The sequence below is a fragment of the Cydia fagiglandana genome, chromosome 4 (genome assembly GCF_963556715.1).
Source record: "Cydia fagiglandana chromosome 4, ilCydFagi1.1, whole genome shotgun sequence".
NCBI classification, from domain to species: domain Eukaryota; kingdom Metazoa; phylum Arthropoda; class Insecta; order Lepidoptera; family Tortricidae; genus Cydia; species Cydia fagiglandana.
In genome coordinates, this window is record NC_085935.1 from 14,944,921 (window position 1) to 14,970,622 (window position 25,702).

Here is a 25,702-nt window from a genome sequence, read left to right on the forward strand (position 1 = left end):
TATCGATACCTACGCTACCGACACTGATAGCTATAATATAAATAATTAATATATGATTATAAAATCAGTTAAATTACAAAAAAACAAGACGGCTTGATTAGGATTTTAAGATATGTCACAATGATACGCCAATATATTGAGAATATATATAGTCTAAGTATTTAGTAACCTCATTTGTATGATTGAGTATCAAGTTCAAGCTTATCGTCATGTCCTGTAGTATCAACACAAGTAAGTACTTATAAAGTGAAATTCATCCCATTCCAGGGCTGTCGATTTGCGCCATCGTGATTAACGGATAACAGAACCACGTCACGTAAAATATAGGCACGTACTTAGTGACTTTTCATCACACTTGATTATAAAGGATGTGTTTTTTGAACCAAATGCATTAGCTGTGTACGAGATAATGAAGTCCTCCTGGCTCTAACAGACCAATTCGATCTGTTGTAATATCTCTCAGTACCAATAGTAATGTTTTTGGTTGAAGAAATGACATTTTTGGCACTGACATATGACTAATAAAACTATTTCGAATCGAATAAAAAAAATTGGCCTGTAGGTCTTATTATTATGTAGTTATTTGACATCTGAGAAATGTTACTCTTGGGAGCTACAAATTTCAGAGCTCCTGGAAGATTACTATTTTGCCTCGTCAAGTACGATCATCCCACTAAGTACATAAGTATTATACAAATATACATGTACAAAACAAAAAAGTCAGATATAAAGTAAATCGAGCTTACAATATCTAAGTTTGATTGTAACTTTTCATACTAAAAATCTAATAATAGGTAGGTATATATAAAAAGTTTTCAATTATGTCGTGTATTTGTTTGATATAACTGTGTGTAACGCGGACAATATCAACATTCTAATAAAAGTCGTAAAAACAAGCACATTTGTAGTTTTTATTCGACTTTCATTAACAATTTTGGCCATATCACCCTCATTGCGCATTGTAAAGTTACTGCTAATTAATATCAAAAACCTCATTAATATATACTATGAGAAGTATTAGAACAAATTAAATTATTTTCAGAAAATATTTTAATTTGTTTTTTTATTTCAAGTGGACACACTACTATATAATATAAACTGAAATAAATGTCATATACCAGAGCCGCCGATGCCGCGATAGCAGAGGACGCTGGTTCGATTCCAGCCTGGGGCACTGGAGGCCCACTTTTTCTTTGCAAATGACATTTATTTCAGCTCATTAATACATATTACGTAATCCCAAGTGTGATCCCAGTACTATATGGGTAAGCAATGTGAAATACCCCCATTTCAGCGCTGTCGATTTACTCCACCGTGATTTACGTAACGCCCCCCGCCTCGCTGCACTTTACACTTTTGCAGCTCCGCGCGCCCCAACGCCTATTAATTGATATTCGCTACGACACACTCGCTCTCTGATATAAAACCTGCGCCAATAAAATCACACCGCTTCGCGCTTTCGAAATGTAAAAAAAAAATCGACTTCGATTGGCACTGCCGGTAGTTAACTAATGTTGCGATAGGATAGAAATCAAGTAAGTACAGCCTGTGTCTGTCAAATTAGTTAAAATAGAGGGAATTCTTCATAGATAACAGGGCCACGCTCATGTTTTTATATTCTCAATTTCTATCATCAATATCATCATCATCATTGGACTTCTAGTCTATTACAGCAGTATTTACAGTCTATACAATCAGTGTCTGTTTGATAGGGCGATAACGTTTTTCGTGGGTTTTAAGCCAATAAGTATGGGAACGTTACTTTACTTACTATACTTACCTAAAGTACATCAAGGGTTAAGGTGCATTTTAGGCTTTGCATGATGTAAATTAGGAAATATTCCTATGTGAATACATGTGTAGTGGTCACCGGTAATTTATAAATCACATTTCCCATAAATGTAAGAAGCTTATTCGTTCACTAGGTAAATTGCTAATTTCGTCACATTGTGGTGAAGTCGTAAAACTTTTGTTAGTCAAATATTATCATCGATTCACCAAAGTCAGACAAACAGTGTCCCGTTGCGATATCTACGTTTAACGTAGGCGGTGAAAAGAATTTGGCGTGCTAACTAGTCGCCCCCCGCTGTGCAGTGTCTCAGGACCCGATTCGGATTTTGAAATAGATATCTATTAGATATCTTTTAGACATCACCAAGATACGATAACGATATGTTTAAGATCTAACCTGTCAAATTTGACATTTACGCGATTCTGGAGATACTCTTGAATGATTTCCACAGGATATGACTTAGAGATCCAATTCACATCTATTAGATATCTTACTCTATCTAACGTAAAACTGACATTGGTTGCCCGAATTGCGCTGCAAAAGAGAACTAGTTGATATCTAAACTATAACGTATCTAGAATGGATCTAGTACGTGTCGTCTCTTGTGAATATCTTGAAGTTCGAATACGGCAGTCAAGCTACATTACGGAACATCCGGAGCCATCTTGAATGGCCCCGTTTTCTTAACTACGTCTCCAACCGATAAATAGTCAATCAACGTGCCAATATAAGAATAACTCCGTAATAAAAACCGGTTAAGTGCGAGTCAGACTCGCCCACTCAGGGTTCCGTACTTTTTAGTATTTGTTGTTATAGCGGCAACTAAAATACATCATCTGTGAAAATTTCAACTGTCTAGCTATTACGGTTTCTGAGATACAGCCTGGTGACAGATAGACGGACGGTCAGATGGACAGACTGACAGAAGGACGGACGGACAGTGGAGTCTTAGTAATAGGGTCCCGTTTTTACCCTTTGGGTCCGGAACCCTAAAAACGTAGAGCTTAAACACTTCGAAAAGTTCTTCATTGCTTTTTGATGTTGTAATTATTTAAAACCGGGATTTCGTTTATAGATTTGTTTCAATTTGAAAGCCAAATAGAGCGAGGGACGCACGTGGTGTCACTCCGGGCGTCAACTGCGATACGTTGCGTTGTTTATGTCTTGGCTGTGTGTTTATGTGGGCTGATTGCTTCGGCAATGGATAAATGAACCGCTCATTTGTCTACCCAAATAGGATGTTAAGCGAACAATTATTTTGCATACATTACTTTAACTAACGACTGTATCACGAATACTGACGAATATTAGGGCATAAAACTCTTAATTGATTATATTATAGGTACCTACATTGAATAATTTCACGGTTTAGACTCAATTGTTTTTAGTCACTCGCGCGACATGTTAGTATGTCTCACAACAGTTATTTGATTATATTTATTATGCCTACTTTTAGTTGTTAAAGGACTGGTAATTGTAGTAACTAACTATTCTGTAAGTTAGTTTTATAATTAAAAGGCCTGCTACACGGTCGCCGACAAGCCTACTAACTGTCTGACCTTGGTCTGTCCTTGGTATGTGGGTCCGTCTGAGTTGTCTGGCTAGACGGTGCGTGGCAGACCACAGTGTGTTCAGAACTCGCGGACGGACAACACGTATTGCAAGCGCACAAAATGGCCCCTAACCTTTCATTTTTGGTACAAGCTTTTATCGCTGACTGTACTTTTCTTTCCACAGGCAACTAATACTCGTCGAGACAATTAGGCCTATTTCTCGTAAGAACCCCAAACACAATTAGGTCGCGTTGTTCTACCACAGGTGTGACGTATTCCTGCTCTTCTAAAGAGGTTTATTTATACTGTGTTTTATATTCATAATTTTATATTTGGATTTAGAACCCTGTCGCTTTCAACAATTAGAATTTTACGTTACCATAGCAGTCTAACAAACAGCCTCGTCTTAACAAGACCCTATTTCGTGTAATTTTCTCCTGTAAATAAATTGTGTTTCGTTTAAAAGGTGTTTCTGTATAGCGCGACCATAACATCTGGCCACCTCCTATCTCCATCATCAGATCAGCTCTATGGTACCATAATAATGCATTGTCACCCGACTTATATATGTATGCAAATTTTCAGCTCCATCGGAAACTAGAAAGTGGGTCTAATTTAACTTGCAAAATTTGACCCGTACAAACATATTTACATTAGCTATGTTACAAGTTAATAAAAAGCTTGTAAAAAAAGAAAAGGGTATACGAATGAAACGCTGGCTCAAAAAACGGCATTTGTTGAGTCATTTCAACTTAATAAATTTGCTGGACTACGCTACGTGGACATACATAACTTTCTGAAAATGAAGAGGAAAGTATTTGATGAATTATTAGAAACGCTACTGAGAACCCACGGCATGGCTATTAACCACACGAGCGTACACGGCGCGTCCTCCAAGCGAAATGGCCTAGTGCGGTCGGCGACGGGCGGCTACACGGTTCCGGACCGACCGCTCAGACCGCGGTCGCTGGCGCGCGCTCGCATGCCAAGGGCGTCCGGAGGTCAAACGAAATTTTGTTGGTAACAACCGTCTACACGGTCCGGGACAGACCAAGGCCACGCGGTTTGGGGGCTTGTCGGCGACCGTGTAGCAGGCCTTTAATACTAGCAACCCAATTAGCACGTGGCGTGGGTATCATAAAACCTTAACATTTTATATACCCAAACCTTCCTCAAAAATTACTCTATTGGGAAATATTATAGGGAAAAAGGGCATGAAAATCCGTTTAGTAGTTTTTGTGTTTATCACGAACATGACAGACATTATGTAAGTTGGTATATGTATTTGTATCAATATTATTTATATATATATATATATATTATATATATATGTATGTTTATGTTAGTGTATTTATTATGATTGTATTGTGTTCGTACAGGTACCTAATTGATCTATACTACATGTTTTTTGCATCACCTACAACTTATTGGCTTTGCCTAAAGGTTGACTGGTAGAGAATGCCTTACGGCATTAAGTTCGCCGTTTGTACAGTGTATTTCCTTATGTGCAATAAAGATTAAATAAAATAAATAAATAAAATGACGACGCGGCGGGGGACTTTCTATGTACCTACCTACATTTGATTATGATAATCATACCCCTGTCCTATTTAACTATTTTCTAAAAGTATGTATGAATTCCCTGGCATATTTCTTTATTTTTATTTCGTCTGCGATTTCAAATGTGTCTGACCTTTTTAAGGTAGATATTTACGAATTGCCTTTTCATTTAGTTACCTAAGTAGGGACTTATTAATAATTTATCATATCTTATCTTTCTCATCTTCTCCATGGCAATTATTACTTAGTTAACAAAGGCCAGCAACAATAATTCAAATTTGTAGAAACATGATATTTACAAAACGAAACATGAAAATATTCGTGGTTATGTTGACGACGAAACTAAATAACATCTCTATTCATTATAAAATGTATCATAAAATGTTATATTTGTGTGTAGAGGACAGTCAGCCGTGGAGTGTGCGGAAGACGCATAGACGCTGCAGGGGTAAGCGTATTAGGTAATATATGGGAAATATTCAATTTTATAACATTCCGGAGCGATAACATCTTCGCTTGTCGATGCGAGGTGTGGTGTGGTAAAGTAATATAATATTGAATGGGCCGGGGCCTGCTGCGCGCGCCTGCGGACATCGTAACTTAACACTTAATCATTTACATGGACACTTTAGTATCGAACGAACACCAAAACGGTGACGGTCACCAGCCTAAGAGCTGTTCGGTTTACGAGAATTCAGATTCCAACGCGAAATCAATGGTTTCATTCAAAAATATAATAGTTTAAGAACTTAATAAATATGCATCTGGCAAAGGCACAAAAGTTTTATTAAATATAATTCAGTTGCTAATATATATACATTTTTCTTGACCCTGATATATTTTAGAACCAAAAGTTCCAATTCCGATTTATTGGAAACATAACTTGCACAGCCTTCTTCAAAACTATATGTATATGTGTATATCTTTTTTTCTACGTGTTTGGATGTGGCTAAGGTCCCTCAACTCACCACCAACGAAATAGCAGCTTTCATGCCATCTCTACAGCCTTTTACGATGCTACATTACATATACATCTTCAATTCTTCATCTCTCATCACATCCCTTAACCACTTTACTGAGTTAACGGCGTCGAAGAACTTGTTCAGTAGCATGTAAAAAATGGTATTATGTCCTTAAGATCTTTTTTGACATCAAACAAGAAGTCTAATATAAGATTCCTTAAATATGTTGTTACGAGAAGACAAAACGAATACCTATAATATTTTCTTAGCAGTAGAAGTAAACATTTTAGTATCGTGCCGTGTGGTCCTCATGATTCCTAGCGAAGTCTCTGGGTTTTCTTCGTGACACGCATAATATGTTTCACTCGTAATGCAAGTAAGCTAGACCCTAACCCTCAAAGGGCACCGAGCGACATAAGTCACACCAACGGGTTGTAAATCCTAGCTCCTATCGCAACCTGAATGAACCAGGTTAAGTCGTGATCCCTGCGTGCCCTTAGTTACTATGGATGTTGAGCTCGCATTTATACTGGTTCCTTAGCAAAATAGGCAGTGGCAATATAAGTCTTTGTTTCTCGAATGGCGTATCTCGTGGGCGGAGCAGTGGACGGCGGCATGTAAAACACTGCGCTAAACTACATACATTGTTGTAGGTAGATAGTTTATTCTGAGTTATAAAAATATTAACCTCTTCTAAACCATCACACAAACTACACTAACAGGGGCTCTCTTATCGGTGGATGTGTCAGGAAAGGTCAGTTAGCAAAGTTGATGATGATGACGATGGTCACGATGGAGCTAAAAAACATTTTGTCTTTTTCAACCTTCATGTCCAATGTCCAATTGAAGCTACCCAGTTCACTCCTGTTTGGGCTGTTACGTCATTCACCGCACTGCTGGGCAAAAGCTACCTTTTCATTGTATGCGAGAGGTTTGGGCTAAAGGTCCCACACTAGCCGAATGCGGATTAAGGACTTCACACAATTGTTATTTTTCGTAGTTGTAACTATGCAAATTTCCTTACGTGTTTTCCTTTAGCGAAAATTCGGTAAACGGTTTTCTGCATTACCCAGTTACCCACACCCCTACTCGAAATATCGAGAGACTAACTGCCGTATTCGAACTTCAAGATATTGACAAGAGACGACACGTACTAGATCCATTCTATAGATACGTTATAGTTTAGATATCAACTAGTTCTCTTTTGCAGCGCAATTCGGGCAGCCAATGTCACTTTTACGTTAGATAGAGAAAGATATCTATTAGATGTGAATTGGATCTCTAAGTCATATGCTGGGGAAATCGTTCAAGAGTATCTCCAGAATTGCGCAAATGTCAAATTTGACAGGTTAGATCTTATAACATACCGTTATCGTATCTTGGTGATGTCTATAAGATATCTAAATAGATGTCTATTTCAAAATCGGAATCGGGCCCTAAGTATGGATACCTGCTACTTCCGGTGTAGAAGTCATTGCACACGGCAACCAGTTTTGTTATAAAATATTTGTCGTATGTATACAAAGCATGTAAGTACAGTCGCCATCATATATATCGGAGCGGCGAAGGTGCTCATAAATATCTGAACACGCCTCTATTGTCAAGGCGTTAGAGTGCTTGTTCAGATATTGTGAACACCTTGGCCGCTCCGATATATCTGATGGCGACTGTACACAATTAGGTATGTTTTGTAAGTACATATTTTATAACAGGAAACTCAACGACGCTGTTTTATTAATTTACAGGTATTCGACAAACAGACCCGGACCTCTCACTGCGAACGACTGCAAATAAAAAATTCGCACTATAAAGCCATCTTCGAGAATTGTATACTGCCCAAATAAAAAATAATACCGCAATAAAATAATCCGCTTATTTGTATTTTTAGCAGTTTCTGCTCATTTAGCAATAGGACGTAACTACGTAAAAATATACGATCTTGAATAAAATGATCCTAATTTATACTATTTTATGTTGCTTTTTTTTATTATGAATGGATTTATTGTGACTGTCTTAAAGCTATTACGTACAAGAATAACGAATTTGTTAATCGAAGGAGTCGTAGAATTCCAAAAATTTTTTTTAAAATGGATTATTACTAACCTACCTACGTATTTATATAACCTTATGAGATATTAACCTTTTTCTGGCCATAACTGTTATTGACAATAAATATATGCAATGCAAGTCAGCAGAAATCAGTATTTTGGATTTCATACTCGTAGTATAGAAATTAATGTATATGTGTTAAACAGCAAATATTGTGCTAATCTGTGCGTGGAGCCTTGGTCTCGTGCTGACCACCGGCACCGGCGCTCCGATGATCCTAACTTACGAGTCCGCCAACAAAAAGGCTGTTAGTTAACGCTGTCCTGCAGCTACCAGCCGGCCCATAACACAGTTCATTATTTATATTAACAGTTTAGCAGTCAGTGGCCGCGCCTGATCCCAACTTATAGCCGCGTGAATATGCGTGGGCATTATTTGTATCCTTGTTAAGCGCTGAGGATATTATAAAAATGATTCCTTTATCCGTGCTGTGACACTCGCTGGAAATTGGTCGTTTAATTTATGGCTATCATAAAAAAGGATTCGAGCTCGGGTTGGAATTTCATTCATAAGAACGCAGAGGCGTATGGGTCTTTATGGATGGATGTTTTCATTAATTTAAGGCGGAACCAGGGAATGCCACCGAGGTGTCGGGTGTCGCGGACGACAGATCGAGATACGGCTCGTGCTGCGACTACTGTTCCCGCTGCCGGCCATTTGTCACTCAGGATTAACTGACGTCATTGCAACCAGCGACACCTTATGTACAAAATGCCAAGCTAAAAGTATCCATCGAATCGCCTTGATACATCTGACGTGAATAAGTGCAAGTCGTGATCGGGGCATGTGTATTTAAATATGAAATGAATCGTCATTCCTTAAGAGTCAAGTGCGTGACTTAATTTATTGCCACGACCGATGAAGAATAATTCTAAGATATTTCAGAAGACGAATCATTAGTCACGAGGGGCTGACGGTGGCGATATATAGTGCGCGCGCGGCGGGCGCCCGCCGCCGCCGCCGCGCGGGTGCGCTGCCGATAGAAGGCTCGAGTCGCCGCTGGACCTCAGCGCAGCCATCTGATAAGCGACAACTCGCGCTCCACATAATCTCGGGGACGCATTAGTCATCGCGGTGACCCGCCGCTCACCGACATAGACGGTTCGCCTAATCCACTAAAAATATTCGGAGACGAATTTGTCGGCCCGCTCCGGGGATCGAGTGATCGATAGCGCTACTCGCCACAAAACGATAGATAAAGGCCGATAAGTCACAAGAAATATGACGCGAACAAAATCGGGAGATGTACGTAATAAGATAAAAGTCAAACAATGATTCGACCGCGGATTCGCCGCGGCATAATTTATGTGACAACGCGTGATGGACGAGCGGCGACTTTCGGTAAACTATTTACATACGGCGGCGGCGGCCACGCTGTCGGATTGGGTTCTGTTGTGACAGAGGGTGGGGCTTAGTACCGAAAACAAATGTCACTGTTATTTATTAGGTTACGGTGCCATTAAGCCTAAGACGGGAATTATGGTAGTTGGGAAGCCGTAGTTCAAATTGCGGTGGCGTAAGCCTTTTGGCAGACAAAAGAAATGATAACACATTTAATCGATTCGCGCCCTATTCCTTCTGTACTTGTACTTGTTTGTTTTTTATTTTGGTGTGTCTTCACAGAATGAACGTGTGCTTGCTAGCATGACTGTGAGATGCGCTCCCGTGGCGATGGTTGGTGGAAATTGAATCTAGACGCGGCCCTCACGGCGCGGCCGGTAATTCCCTAAGCGCGCCGACTTAGATTGCTTCCTCGAGATTGTCTTCTGCTAGCTGTTTGTGCCTACGCTGTATTAATTGATTAAATGACTTGATTGATACCTAATAATACTACAGCTCAATTTATAATAGCTGGCGTCCTTTTCATAAAAGCTTGTAGAGAAATTGTTACACTTGATTTTGATATTGTTTCTACATACATACTTATTTCACCATTGTCCATCCAGTATCCATTAATAACGAATCACCAATGATGCGTCGACATTAAGAATTAGCATAGCAGCATTTTGTTGGTTTAATGGTGATCCTGTTGTATTTTTAGGTGGCGAACGGCGAGGTAGCATGTATCGCCGAAGACAGCGTGTCGCGGGGCTGGCCGTTAGCCGCGCGACAAGCCGAAGGCCGGAGGCGCGTCGTTTTTATCTGCTCCGCGCCGCGCTCGCTCGACCGTGTAATTGGATGAGAACGGCGCGATCCCAATAGCGCGCCCTTATCTGTTCGCGGCAAATCCACCCCCGCTCGCTACCCTGCGCACCCCCGCGACGCCCGCCGACGCTCCGGCAATAAGTTTTTAGTGAGTAATTCAAGATAACCCCTTGATGTTGTTCATTTTCACACTTCCTTTCGCGAGAACAGCTCTTTATTGCGTAATATGTAACTGTCTCCTCGCCGACGGGTGTCCCGGGGGCGCAGACAAACTTCGCCCCTTTTATGATGTTAATGCGATCGCCCCCGACCCTCCTATCTGTATAATGATAATTGCTTTTTCAAAAATTATTGTTTGATGTTGTCGTTTAATGTGATTTCTGGAAGTTCCGTAAATTGCCGTCTGACTTTCTGACGTTAACAGTTAATAGATTACGGTAATCTCCTTTCGAATATCTACATCAAGAACTGTAACAGCGATTATTATTTGGTCATTAACTCGTTTCTTAATGAAGTTTATCAGATATCTGATAGCGAAGGGTTACAAGTAGGTTAATTTTCAGAGGGACATCGTCATTTCTAGTTTATGCATATATATATCACATTATCTACACCTTTCCTACATGTTGATGTCGTTATTAATTAAATCTAAATGTGGTTTAATTTGTACGCTATCAGCAAGTCTCGATTTAGCACATCCCATCTCATACCCTATCATTATGCAGGAAATGCTCCGGTTGTTAAAAAAAACAAGCCACTCTTTTATTTTTCCAGATAACACGGGTTCTTAAAAGTGCGCAATCGATAGAAAAATAAAAGATAGGATTGCGAGGGCCGGGTACAAAGCGGGATGCTGCGAATTGTCGTCGTATTAGCCGGTATCAGATGGGCGCGTTCCTGCCTCCCCACTGCCTACATGCTGCCCACTGCCCGCTGCTGCCCTTCGCTGCCCAGTTCCCGGTTATTGGCGCTAAGCCTGCTTTACAGCGAGTGTTCGTCGAGAAAATGCACGGACCCGCTTCTATTCTTAACCGTATAAAATATATCTTCTGGGTATAGCGCAGACATCTGGAAAAGTGCTTATGTAATGATATTGCTTGATCGAGTGTCCAGAATTTTTATGACTGAATAGAAATGAAACTGAAATTCATGTGTCTAAGATTTAGTTTGCGAAATGCTCTAGGTATAAATTATATAATCTTCATCAAATAAATATACATCAGAAGGTCACAATTACAAATTGTTACATACCAAATACTAAACTTTGTGTGTCTTGCTCGTGTTTTTTAATATAAATATTTAAAAAAATGTGTATGTATTATTTCTGTTTATGATTAAGTATAGGTACAGTCAAGGAATTTAAATTCCGACCCATTTCGTACTTTGTCACAGTGACAATCAATATGAAAGCCGCTAGAGACCTCATACGGTTGTCACTGTGACAAAGTACGAAATGGGTCGGAATTTAAATTCCTTGACTGTACATACATTTCATTAAAATTTTATGAATTAAGTCTTTTTGTTTTACTTGCTCTCTCTTGCCTATTAAATAGCAGTGCGAGCCCATATTATAATAGGTAGTTGTAAGAACATATTGTATATTAATTATAATATCCTGGACTATTATTGTTATACCTATTTGCCTGTTGTCGAACCAAAATAATGTAATGTCTTGTTCTGTATACTTGTTCCGAATCTCCAGGTTTGTAATAGGAACAATTATACCGCCAAAGCAAAAAAGTTGAAAATTAGAATGGATGTTACTTACTGACTGAGCTTGCGTTCGCCTCAGCGAACCATAATAATTAACTGAGGCCTCCGATACCCACAGTTATTACGAATCCCGAGTTCCATTTATACTGGGGTTCTCACAATGTTATGTGAATAGGTAGGTGCTGGTTTGCCGGGCCCTCTTATCAGGCTGTGCTCGGGCTGCAAACTGTCGTCATATTCCACTGCTATCAGATGTCCGCCTATCGCGACGCAAACTATAGGACGACTCTGCTTCACGTTTTGTGAACGTAAGTTTATCTAGCTTGCAAGCTTTTGACTATAATGGAATTTTGATTAAAACTATTACAAGTCTCGTATGCTAGCGTCTGTACTCACGACTACATAGCGACTTAATATCCTTATGTAATTGTAGTGGACAGGTCGTAGATTTTGATAAATTTTCATGAAATTAAATTTTACAATTGATTACTTACTTCATGTTAGGTTTGACTTTTTTTCACGGTGTGGCTAACCGATCATTTTATGAAATTGCCACATCACGAAATGATCAGTTCTAAGATCGGGCCATGACATATACCATAATAACCATATAACATTAGCATAATATTTTAAGGTGCACCAAAAAAGTGTCGGAAAAATAAAATAGCGCAACACCTTGAGTAGTGTTTGAGAATGCTAAATAATAAGAAACTAATACTAATTGAGATAATCAAAATTATTAATTAACTACATTTGTATGTAGTAAACAGCCGGGACATATTGTGCTCTGTTTGTATTATTCAACATAAATTAAGCGTTAATTAGGTAACACATTAGTATTTAGGCACTGATGTTACTTACTGTAATATAGAAGCTAATTAGGTTTGTTATAAAACATACATTATACAATCGGTTATCGTTTGTCATTGCTCTTCCACGAATCTTTGAATATCAATGAATTTGATATTGATTCATTTCATATTAGTTACTTGGAGAAACATATAAGAAAACACTTTGAGGTTCTTGGAACAATTTGTCGAGATCAATGGTAGCACGCTCAACTCAGGATCAATACGGAGGCTGGGACAAGTGCCGCGCGGGACTGGACACACTAGTTATTGGTTTTAAGACTTTTAAGTATAGGTAATATATATTTTGGCTTAAAATTGTGCACCTTCAAAAAGATGACGTTGATGAGTAATAGTTTTTTGCTTTACAATGGGAAATGTTGCTGTTTAACTTAATTCCTCGTACTATGATTGATTGATACCTGAACTAGCGAAAATTCAAAAACCGGGCAAGTGCGAGTCGGACTCGCGCACGAAGGGTTCCGTACCATAATGCAAAAAAAGGCAAAAAAAAACGGTCACCCATCCAAGTTCTGACCCCGCCCGACGTTGCTTAACTTCGGTCAAAAATCACGTTTGTTGTATGGGAGCCCCACTTAAATCTTTATTTTATTCTGTTTTTAGTATTTGTTGTTATAGCGGCAACTGAAATACATCATCTGTGAAAATTTCAACTGTCTAGCTATAACGGTTCGTGAGATACAGCCTGGTGACAGACGGACGGACGGACGGACAGCAGAGTCTTAGTAATAGGGTCCCGTTTTACTCTTTGGGTACGGAACCCTAAAAATTGAACCACTACCTACGTGGTATGTTCAGATTCAGAGACACGGCCCGTTGGCAGTCTCGAAAGCTCTAGTTCAAAGGCCGCCACAACTCGCTAATACATCTAGATCCCTCAGGATCTGCCGAAAACGTGTTTTTTTTATTGTGTTCATTATGTTGAGTGAAATTGCGAGAGCATTAAGTTGAGTATAGGGTGGAGGCGACGGGCCTTATTACGCGCGCGCCTTGTAATCTGCTGCTGCCGATGCCGCCTCGCCTCGCATACCTGTTCATTTGTTTCATCTAATACACTGGTGACAAATAGCCGATGAAATGATTATTAAGTGTAGGGTAAGTTTTTGCTGTTTGGTTAAAAAAAGGAGTAAAAAAATCGATATTACACCATCAGAAATTAAGTAGGTAGAGTTACACCGAGGCAGGTCTGCAACGATTTTAGTAGCACACGTAGTGCCAGTGTTATTTTAAACGTCAAAGTTCTTTGAAATTATGACGTATAAACAACACTGCGTATGCTACCAAAATCGTTGCAGACTTTTCTTCGTCTAACTCTAAGTGTATGTGTATAGGTGTAATCGTGTAATTCCCAATTAAATAACTTAACTTACGTGACAAGATTGTCGAGTTATTCCGAAAATTAAATATCAATAATTTAATATGATAAAGTTGCGTATGTTTTTCAGAATTAACCGAATTTCTGATGTGTTAACAAAATTCAATAAACACATTTTACTACCTACACATAGGTACCTATTTATTAAAAGCTACAACAAGGCAATCTAGGTGCTGAAACGGGGAATTTAACAATATGTTTTCATGTGTTTCATTCCATAGACTAATTCATTAGATAAACAAGAAGTATTTATTATTGCCACATTAACCATTTAAAATATCGATATATTTCGCTATATTTTAAAAGCCACGCCAGAATAGAAATGGCTTATTTAGCTAATTTTTATCGGATCTATAAATAACCACCTATCAAAATTTATTCGTCTCGGATATCCGTTGAAGGTTAATAGTTTATTCAAGTCAATTTTAACACTTTCGAATAATTATGAGGCTAAGTTATGGTTTAGTCCGTAGTATAGAGAAAATACGACCAGAAGGCTCACTTCTTACAAAATTAGATTGCGCAGTGTACCTAGTATAATTAGGTATGTTGATGTCTTTCATGATTACGATTTTCAGTAGGTAGGTCATAAAATGTTAAAACAAGTTGATCAAACATTATGTATATTATAGGAATTAGGAGTAGGGCAAATCGTCAATAAACGGCCACTATTTAATAACTTAACAAGCCACCTTATACTAAAATGAATTATGTGTATAGGTTAATAAAATTCATTTTCAGTATAAGATTGCCAATTATTAAACAGGGACCAGTTATTGACGAATTAGTACCCTATCTTATTTTAATAAAACTAGACAAATATAAACGCAATAAATAAGATTAGAAAAATAATGCGAAGAAAACAAATTAACCTCTGGTTTGCAAACTGTCATTAATGCCTACTCAAGTACTCATAGGTAATAAAATTTTCCAGCGTGGTTAAGCTTCCCGGCACATGAAAGTGAACCCTTTGCATCGTGTGTCTACGGGCGGGCCCGGCATCGGCAGCGCGCCGTTACTCGCACAACGCGCCATCGGCGCGCCCGCCCTGTAATCTCCTTCCTAATTTGCCCATTTTAAACCTGTGATCCAAATTTAAATTTGCATAAAAATGTTAATGAGAGTTAACGCAATATTCGATGTGTTAAAACGGCGGTAGACTATTTGTGACGTTCCACGGGAAAAGGTACCTTATGAGGGTTTCTAGTTTTGGAGATATGAAATGTTTTGTAAAGAGGTGAAAAAATGCTCAATTTTTTTTTATTGTGTGATATGAAACCTTAATGCGTAACGTTTGTTTACCTGTTTTTATTTTTGTTATAAGTTAGTTATAAGCCTAGTAATGTCGTCTCAGAGTTTAGTCGAAAAGGTACCTTATGGAAAAAAGATTGAAAATTCCCAAAAAAACTAGTCAATGCGGGAAAAGAAGTTTGGTAGAGAACTGTATTAGCATTCTGCAAAACTAATTTGATAATTTCAGTTCTGGTTGGGGCGCCTAGCAAATATTATAACCGTACATCGACCGACATTACAAATCCAAGTAGCCTGCTATTATACCAAAGTTACTCCCGTCAAGTCTTTCTTAACTAGTATAATCTTCATTTAGTTTGGTCGCATGCAATAAATCAGCCATTGGTTTGCTGAAAAATGCCAATACCCGACGCATTACCTTATGGAATATCTGAGGTCATTGAACCTCAATGCCGCTTGTCTTCAATGGCAACCAAAATATATTATTGATAAGAAATAGACGATTTATACCATCTTTACCCCAAAATATTATTAGTTTATCCTAACTGTTCCATCATCATCATGCCTCATCATGTAACTTAACCACAAGGTACCTTTTCATTACATACAAATTATTGGTCTTTTTTAAGATTATTATGACGAAGAACTAATTAAATTTGTGGCAGTTTAATGTAAATTAATATTTTCTATTCATAAAAGATAAACTTCAATGTGATTGATGTTTTGTAGTGATGTATTATTAGATTTATTTCCATAAGGTACCTTTTCGTAAATGTATGGAGCAAATACTGTAATTGTTATGTAAGTTTAACCTCTAGCGGCCCACCATACAAGGAAAATTGGCAATCGAATTTGAATCAACCGTATTAGAAAATAGAGTTGAATTTGTTTTGTTTTAAAATCGAATGAAACAAAATAAAAGCAACTCTATTGCATTTCATTAAGATTTAATTTTCATTGGAGGTAATTTGTACTAGTATTAGGACATCAAACCCCAAGAGGTTAAAGTGGCATAAGGGGTTAAATATAGTATTTAGTTGGGGTTTAAGGATTTATTTCATTTGAATGACAGAATTTCTTTCATATGTGCTCAGAAAAAATGATTGTGTGTTACATTAAAAGTAAAAATATTCAATTTTCTGATTTTATATGAAAAAGTCACAAAATACATTTTCACCTCTAAATCGGTATTGTTTTTTGCTTAAACTGTCTCTCAGTGTCGTTTTCTAATAGATACAATTGAAATCTTGAGAGCTCATTGCAATCAATCGTGAAAATGAAATAAAACTTTATTTTCAAGAGATTGGTTAGTATACACATAAATCAGTCGATATCAAAGGTTTCTATTTGCATTACAGAACAAGTCGCAACATTTTTTTAATCTCAGATACATAAGGTATTATTATTTGTAGTCAACTATGTAACTTACTTCAGGAACATAGTTTTTTAGGCGGCTAAACTTAAAACTTCTCTATCGTAAAGTTGCTCATTTCACAACATTATTTTCAAAAAATCATATCTCTGTAACTACGCAACTTAGAAGGTTGATCTTTTGTGTTATCGATAGCTTATTTATTGTAGATTACTGGGGTATGCATAACTCCATACCCGCCATAAGGTACCTTTGCCCGTGGGACGTCACATTTTGTTACAGAACACCTAAATATTAATTATGAAGGGGTCTCCATAATAATATTGTTTCTTTTTAGTGGTTAGAGAAACGAGTCGGTTAAAATGCCACATTTACGTTACGTATTTTTTGTAGTTTTAGTAAATTCGATTATCTATCAGTAGGTAAGTACCTACATTAATTAAGTATTTAAATATGTGCAACTTTCTGGTATAGGTAAGTAAATTTAATTATTTCTAATTTATTAAAATAAATATAAGCTATATGTATGAGCATACTCGTAGCATTTTTTCGATCTGCGCAATATGCTCATCAATTTATATTTAAATAGGTACCTATTGAAACAGTATGTAATCTAAAACAAAATCTACCAACACAATAAAAGCACGCTGGGTGGCAATAACTTAGTTCACCAACACTTTATTGTAGTCAAAATAATGATTACGCGCGAGAGCTGGTGGCGTGTCTCCGGGCCGAGGCCTGTAATCTGGCCATTCTGGGCCCGGCCCCCAATCATGCATTTCTCACCCAAGCGCGTTGAAAAAATAACCACCTGAGTTTGTCTATAATTTGCCGGACGCCGCCGCTCGTAACCAATATGTAACAGCTGAATCATTTCTATTCCTTTATTATTTTTATTTAGACAGTAGCTTTCTAATACACACTATAATTTTTTGTAAGTCGATACTGTGTATTATATTTAGAACGTTTCATTATAGGTGTGGTTGAAGTAATACAATTACTTTTTATATGATGGTGTGTAACTCAGACAGCGTTATAGTTGCGTTTTTATCACTTATCGCTACGATTAAAAGTTAAAACTTGCATATCTCTGTGCCATCGACGATATTCGGTGTCATGCTTCTTATCAAAGACGTTATACGTAACTCGTCCATCATATTCGTGCAGATGGCTTAGATATACTTAGACATTTTTTTTCGATTTCAAACGCATTATCCGGTAAACACCTATTCAATTATTCTATTATGCGTGTTGTTGTGACAACATCAGAAATGCCGACGTTTAGGGAAATGAACCGCGGAATTCATACACGCGAGTGATATTTTGACATTTGAGTGACAGTTACTTTCAATGACGTATTATGTGGAACCGAAGACTGACATAAAGTTGACGTAAAATTGTTATTCCCTTTATTTGTGTAACAAAGAAGATAACACCCGGGTGCGCGGACCGCGACGCAACGTGAACGTATCGGCGTCTATTGTTTGAATGATATACTCGTACTAGTAAATGTGGTAGTCAGACCGAGAAAAGTCTGCAGCGATTTCGATAGCCCACATGTCATTTTAAACGTCAAACTTCTATGATATTATGACGTATAAATAACACTTGCACTGCGTGGGCTATCAATATCGCCGTAGACTTTTCTCGGTCTAACTTTACCAGGTAAATATTATGTACTCACGTGACTAGCCAGCCAGTGCCAGTTGGACCGCAGAAAATTGAGAGCCATACCTTCATATAACCCAAAAACATGGAAACATACACGTTAATTTTGTATTAGTTAATACATTGGAAATATACGTATACATGGGTAAATACCTAATATTCATTATATTCAGAATATTCTAACTGTCTGAACCCTAAATTTAATAATTTAAAGAGACAAGTTGCTTCTCTCTTTTTAAGTTTAGTTAAAAACACGAGTGCCAAAACTGTACTATGTAATTACTGTTTCAGGGTAGGTATTTTGTTTTTGTCTTTTCACAGAAAATGTGTTCTCTAAAATAAGTTTTTATTTTTGTTAGATAAGAACAGTCTGTCCGATACGTTCGAGCGTGACTGCCATTCTTCCAAGCCCACAGCTTGCGCTGTCAAAGTACATGAAGGATTACTTTAGTCAGCCACCGTTCACCGAAAGTGTCCATTCTTATGAGAAGAAATCGTGTTATTATGCCAGAAAATCGATGTTAATCTTTTTATAATGGGAAACCGTTTTATGATACGCGTTTTTCGATACAACGGTGGAGCGTTAAAAAAAGGATATCGAAAGTGGCTGCAGGTACGATGATCGACGGACTATATTGAAATTGGAACGACAAGAGCGTGTCGTGAAAAGTTGTTGTGATTTGTGGCGCACGATACGCGTGTTATAACTAGTTTATTTTGGACCACATATGAAAAATTAAAATAATTTCAAAATTCAAGTTATTGAAGGTATGTTAGTGAACAGTCTCTGGGAGTTTATTGCAACACTTGTGAGTTTATTGCAACTGAAATCCTTACAGTTGTGATTGTGATAGTTATAATTATTGCACTTACAAACTAGGTAGAAAGCGACAGCCACGACGACAGATGATGAAACCGCGATTATCTTAAAGAAGTCGTTGTAAAGAAGCGGTACAAGAATGTACAGGGTGGCCAAAAAAGAAGTGCATTTTATTTACGATTTCGGGGTTGGCCTCATAGTAAAAGTTGCCTAAATCCTAAAACCCTAAAACCTCCTATAATCCTAAAACCTCCGTGGCAACGGGAATGTGCTAATTTTTTGGCCACCGTGTAGAGAATCATTATTATTCATTACATAGCTAAACAATAAACTAGGCTATATCATGCACTTTGGCCTTATACTCGTAGACTCTTTTGTGACCAAAGCATAAGCAAGCATTTGGAGCGTAAAACTAAAAGTCGTCCTCACAGTCAAAGAGCATCAAGCTCAAAGACTTCTGTAAGTACCTTGCTATGAATCATGTAATGGCGAGATCTTTCGGAGAAATGCGATGCAGCTAAAAATAGTCAACATGCAACAACTTCAATATCGTGTAATTTTGCAATTTTCGCATTCTCCTCTCATAAACTTGTTAAGTACACCTATTAGTAATAAGTTGTAGCAAAACTGTGGTGCGATGGCAGTGCCCGGGGCGTGAGGAAGGTACAGTCAACAGCAAATTACGTCCCTACGCCGTTTAATTCAGACATGTGAATTCAATTTTGGAAAACAGTAATTTACGTAACTGATAAAAAGTAACTGCCGGCCTAGTCAAGGCTACAATCGCTATCGTTTCGACAACGAAAAGCATTATGTTTCTCTATCACTCTTCCATATTAGTGTGACAGTGACAGTTGCGTTTCGATCGCTACGGAGCGTAAGCGGTTGGCATCTTGGCTAGGTGGCCTGATCTCTAAAACTTTATTTTATACAGGGATTAATAAGATTACGACATAGTGGCAATCACGATTATTTAACGTTTAACCGTAATTTTGTCACATCCAAAAATGTGATGTGATAATGTTCTACAGCACTTGTGCGAGCTAACGAATATAGACTTGAAAGCATGTGCGTTATTTTGACACTTGACAGAGTACATCAGTCCATGCTACGAGAACGACAACTCATGGCGTTTTCCTGGCGAGCAAAACTTAAAAAACGTATCGCGATATAATTATATTTATTTATAATATTGGCTCCGCAAATGTACTACAAAAAATATTGTGCGTATTTAAAAATAAATTAAGTAAATTAACCCAAAAACAGTATGTAAAGAGAGGAGCCTATTTCTGCCAACTAACTGTTATACAGTTTGGCGGAGGTTGTACTTACCTATGATGTAAAAAGTATGCTGTACCATGAATAAATGGTTTATTTATTTATTTTTTATTTGTCTCTCAAGTCTCAATTAAGTAGACCGCCATTTTTATCTTGTAATGGATAATTCTTATCTGAAACTCGAGAAATTATTTGCTTTCACAGATCAGTCTGACCGTGTTATACTATATCGAAACTTATGCAGCTGACTGTACTAGTAGATATAATGTTCCATTGTCCCAGTGTGGCTCGCGTGTCATATCGCTTACTGACGGATTACCGACTTTTTAGCCGCTTACTGATGCCTCTCTATTGTAGAACAGGCTTTGGTCCGAGCCGACAAGATGCTTAGACTGATGTGAACTTTGACGACAAATATTCGGTAACGGATACGTTAAAATATTTGTATAGTCATCAATATTATTCTGCCGTATTCGAACTTCAAGATATTCACAAGAGACGACACGTACTAGATCCATTCTAGATACGTTACAGTTTAGAAATGAACTAGTTCTCTTTTGCAGCGCAATTCGGGCAACCAATGTCACTTTTACGTTAGATAGAGTAAGATATCTATTAGATGTGAATTGGATCTCTAAGTCATATCCTGTGGAAATCGTTCAAGAGTATCCCTAGAATCGCGCAAATGTCAAATTTGACAGGTTTGATCTTAAACATATCGTTATCGTATCTTGGTGATGTCTAAAAGATGTCTAATAGATGTCTATTTCAAAATCCGAATCGGGCCCATTATCGTATCGCGCCTGCCCTGTTGTATATAAAACCCTTAAATCTCTACTTCTTTACTATTGCTACATTATTTATTATCTAACAGTATATGTATATCATATATGTTACAGTAAATCTAATGCACATTTATGAAATCGGTTAAAAAGGGACTTTTCTGAAATTACAGAATTTAAACGTGCAACTAACCAACGTAAGTTATGACATAATGATTTGGATCCTTTTGAAACGAAGTCACGTATCATCTAAGCTTAGATTAAGGATGTGGCTCGAATGACCCGTGCGATTAGTAGTAGCAGTCGTATTCTCAACGGTTGCTCGATACCTGCGAGTCGTATTTAGTGGAAGTTGACCTCAAGATTTTGAATTTTGTCAATTATTTGTGGGGCAAATGGAGCCTCCTTTTTGTAAAGTAATAGGTATATGAAATAAGCCAATTTAATTCTTGTTGACGCATATCAAATATATTATATAAAAAAACATATATATATCCTTAATATTTGAAACTCTACAAATCAAAGTATGTCAAGTATATGTAAGTATGTGGATATAAATACGTAATTTACCTATGTAGGTACATAGTTATCGATGCATTGACACATTTAGAGCAATAAAAATCAAAAATACAAAATTGTAGGTATATTATTGTTTTTTTTAATTACCTACTTATATAATTTATTGTTAGTAGTCATTAAAAGGAACTTTTCATTACAATTGTGTCATATGTTTTTAATTTTCATTTTTAGTTTCTTCTCATTCCATACTCGGAGGGTATTTTATATAGGTTCGCTGAGCCCTCGACTCGCCTGCACGTGGTAAGCGTTTGCATTTGCAACGTCCGTCCAGGGTAGGGTCTCAGTATTGGAACGCAAAGCTGCTAGTAATTGCGGCTTCGGCACCGGCCCCGGTAATCCCTCATTTAGCCCCGAGGATGTTTGTTAGTGATGCCCCGTGCTAGGGGAAAAATAAACTAAGTAGGTGGACTAAATTGCTTTATTCAGTTAGCGCGTTGTATGGTTATTGGTCCAAGATAAAGCATTTTTTTTAGATAGTAGAGCAATAAATTAAACTGTAGGCTGTACTCCTCAAACTGACCGACATTTGTTCAGCACTTTTGAAAATAACGCATGCTTTGATTTTTATTACACTTTAAAGTTTATTCTAAGACGCAATGTATTGCAAATTTTGTTATGTTAAAAGCGTGACAAGTAACGTCAAACACACTGATGTCAGCGTACATTGAAGGCAATATTTATTTTGTATAAAAAAGAGGAAGTCTAAAGGATTCATCATTTTTAAAAGTTGCTGAACAAATGTTGGTCAGTTTGAGGAGTACAGCCTTTTGTGTAATTTATTGCTCCTGTAACAGGAAGCACCCTGTATATTATCATTTATCATCTAGCTACTTCATAACACCCATCCTTAAAAAAATATCATGGGAATAAAATGTATGATCGCGTTTCTTACGATTATTAAAAAGCTAACTCTAACTCTGCAAAGGCAGAAAATCAAATTCCTTCTTCGTCACTTCAGTCTTTGCAGAGTTGGATTCATACAGCTGTTTGGAAGAGAATAAGTAATTGTTTTTTTTTTCAAGTTTATAATTTATTAGTTCGATGTAGTACTAATTGGGGCTATACGATGCTTATCAAAATAGTACCTTATGCACCGTAAATCATTAATCGACTAGCTTTCCTATGGAATTCTCAAGTAATGCTCAGTCATGGTCAAGGGATCAACAATGATAGAAAACAATGGCTCCTGATAAATTGCCCCGCTAACTAACTGAACAGCAGTGTTATGCCATCTTTCAGCGCCAGTCATGGTGGCGGCCGCTTGCCGGTACAAACTGCAACACAGGCAACTCACTACTCTTCGACCTTAACTCGTCGTGATAAGGTTTACGAACGGTTAGTTTATATGTCGCTGATGGCACAAAGCTGGTTGCGACCTAATCTGACATCGCATCGGCCGATCATCGATGATCATGATTTACCGACGTTCTATCGCTACAGACAACTATGGGCGGAACATTTTATTAAATTGAATACGTTCCTATCAAGTATCAATACTGAACCCACTAAAATTATTACATATTCATTTAAGCAGTAGGTACTTATTATACACTGAGGACTCAGAGGAGGATCAAACTGCGACTTACTACTCGCATAAGTAGATACTTAATGCGAGTACCTAGTAAGTTTGATACTGGCCAAGATGTTGGGCTTCTGTAAAACAATGATTTGTGTATGTAAACTTTTTGTTTGCTACTTGTAACAATTTTTTAGCTCTGAGAAAAGAAAAAAAACGATTTGTGTAATTTCGAAAAAGAAATGAACCAACCGTTGCACGCTATCCAGTTCGGTGATAGGTGATCTGACTTCTAACAATTGGTTCACGATTGTTGAACTCGCGCGCGTTAACCATCCATCTTCTTTGCCGTATTTTGGAGGTCTAGAGATAGACCCTACTCATTCTGGCGCGGTTATGATTTACCTAAATGCTCGCCTATCTTTTATTTAATTTGTTTAGTCAATTAAATGAGACTCAATAAAAGAAAGTAAAGTGAGGTGCACTATAATTAAAAGATAACAAAAAACAGCTCTACAGTATAAACATTTATAAGCAGTTTATTACTGAAAGTGACTTATGTAATAGGTCGAGATCTGAGTAATCTCAGGCCCCTGATGAATGATGATTGATGAGCTGCAGTTTGCATTGCAAAACGTAAGCATTGTTCGCTATTTGGTAAACAAGGTCAGCGGTAACATTACACGGTGTATTACGCTGAAGAGAATACGGGTTAATTACGATATCTTTAATTCCATCAGTCTATACCTGATGTGTAGGAATGATGCTGGAATATGAAAGTGGAAATATCGATCGATCACACACAACGCCGTCTCGACTCGCCTGGTTGTCTGCTGAGATCAAAACTGTTGTTTCCATCGGTCTTTCCGAACACTGGGCTCAAATTAACCAGTTTAAGAGTGTGATTTAAGGTAACATGTTGTTACGGATCTCGTGATCTAGTTTATAATGGTTTATGTAAGGCGAATACTCGGTAAGAGATGGGATTATGAGAGCAGCGCGGGCGGCCGTCACCCACCTGTCCGAGCACCATCACCTCTATTGTCAGACGCGCCCGCTCGCTGCCGGCATGCCACAAATTGAAATCTGTTTCGTTATGCCCCTACCCTGTCAAAGTATCTAGCTGACATACAAAAATGCCGCTGCTACAAGCCGATTATAAATTAGAAACAACCGATGCGCCGTCACACGAGGCCACAAACAGTTGCGTGTTACATTTTAAAATCAATCAACATGATAGTCACTCAACAATATCAAATTTCCATTAACCTGCAATATCGAAACAATCGATGCCTTAATTGATTAGAAAAACATGGTTAGGGAGCTTCGTCATTCACGAGTGTTTACTGCTGCATACGAATATTAGTCTAAATTAAAAGTAGCGACGGATACCAAATGCCGATCATTTAGCCGGGCGGCCCTAGAGACTCCATTAGGGGCAATAAAATGCCTATTATTATCGAGGACCGAAAAGCCAATGCACGCGATGCAATTACTTGATTGGCGGTGTTCTGGCCTGGTCTGGCTGAGCCGTGATTGATGGTGTACGTAATTAGAAAATACTTCAGCATGTGTCTTCATCGTACAATCTTAATTGCGGGCAGCACTTACCTCGCTGAGTCAGCCGGCGCGTGCGGCTCTCATGACCACTTGAAAAATATTCACATCTGATGCGGCTATTATTGAATGAGTACAGGAAAGTCGGCTCTGAAAGCGCCAAACGTGGTCAGATATTTGTAGATCGAGCAGTATTTCAGAATACCAGCATGTATATGTTTATAGGCACTTTGTTTAATGAAAAGTTTGAGCACTGCTAGTATTAAAGTGAATTGATCTAGTCCATATAATTCTGTCGTTCTCTCTTTCTGTCTCATCTTAGCGTTTATCTATTAACTACTACTACTACCTCTATATATCTCAACTACTGCTTTAAAGTCTCTGCTGTATACCTGTGGGTGTAGTTATATCTACTATGTCGCCACTAATATGTTTTTGTATGTGAGTCTTTGTGTACAATAATATGACTGTGTGCTGTGTGATTCATGATTTATCTCTCTGAAATGAACTCACTGTATTGGCACTGGAACAGTGTAAACCAATTGGTGTTCGATCGAGTATAAAGTACCTACTTGAGAGTGTTGGGAGTTCATAGCCACATGATGGAGCGAGCTGAAAATATCAATTTGTCTGGAAATATCTGCGATATCTGCTGCGCCATAAATCTGCGAGGTGTCGGTGCTATCGGCCGCTCACTCTCTGCCTGATGGTAAATATCATTTGCAAAGCAGCTTATGAAACGTTTTGAGTAGGTAGCCACAGCCGGACTGCATATAGGAAGCAGTTAAATTTTATTTCGTA

General features: G+C 37.9%; 1 protein-coding gene across 3 annotated transcripts in view; it reads left to right on the plus strand.

Moving 5' to 3' along the window:
* The window catches only part of LOC134663905 (uncharacterized), a 90,758-nt gene that overhangs the window by 59,604 nt on the left and 5,452 nt on the right, over window positions 1–25,702 (plus strand). The window contains exons 3-4 of one of the 3 annotated variants that reach the window (XR_010098185.1): window positions 10,018–10,269; window positions 10,896–11,244. The exons of 1 other annotated variant lie outside the window; for it this stretch is intronic. The gene's annotated coding sequence lies outside the window, so the exon portion shown is untranslated. Of the gene's footprint in view, window positions 1–10,017; window positions 10,270–10,895; window positions 11,245–25,702 lie in introns of those variants that run through there. One more of the 3 variants, XM_063520446.1, reaches the window with a different exon arrangement.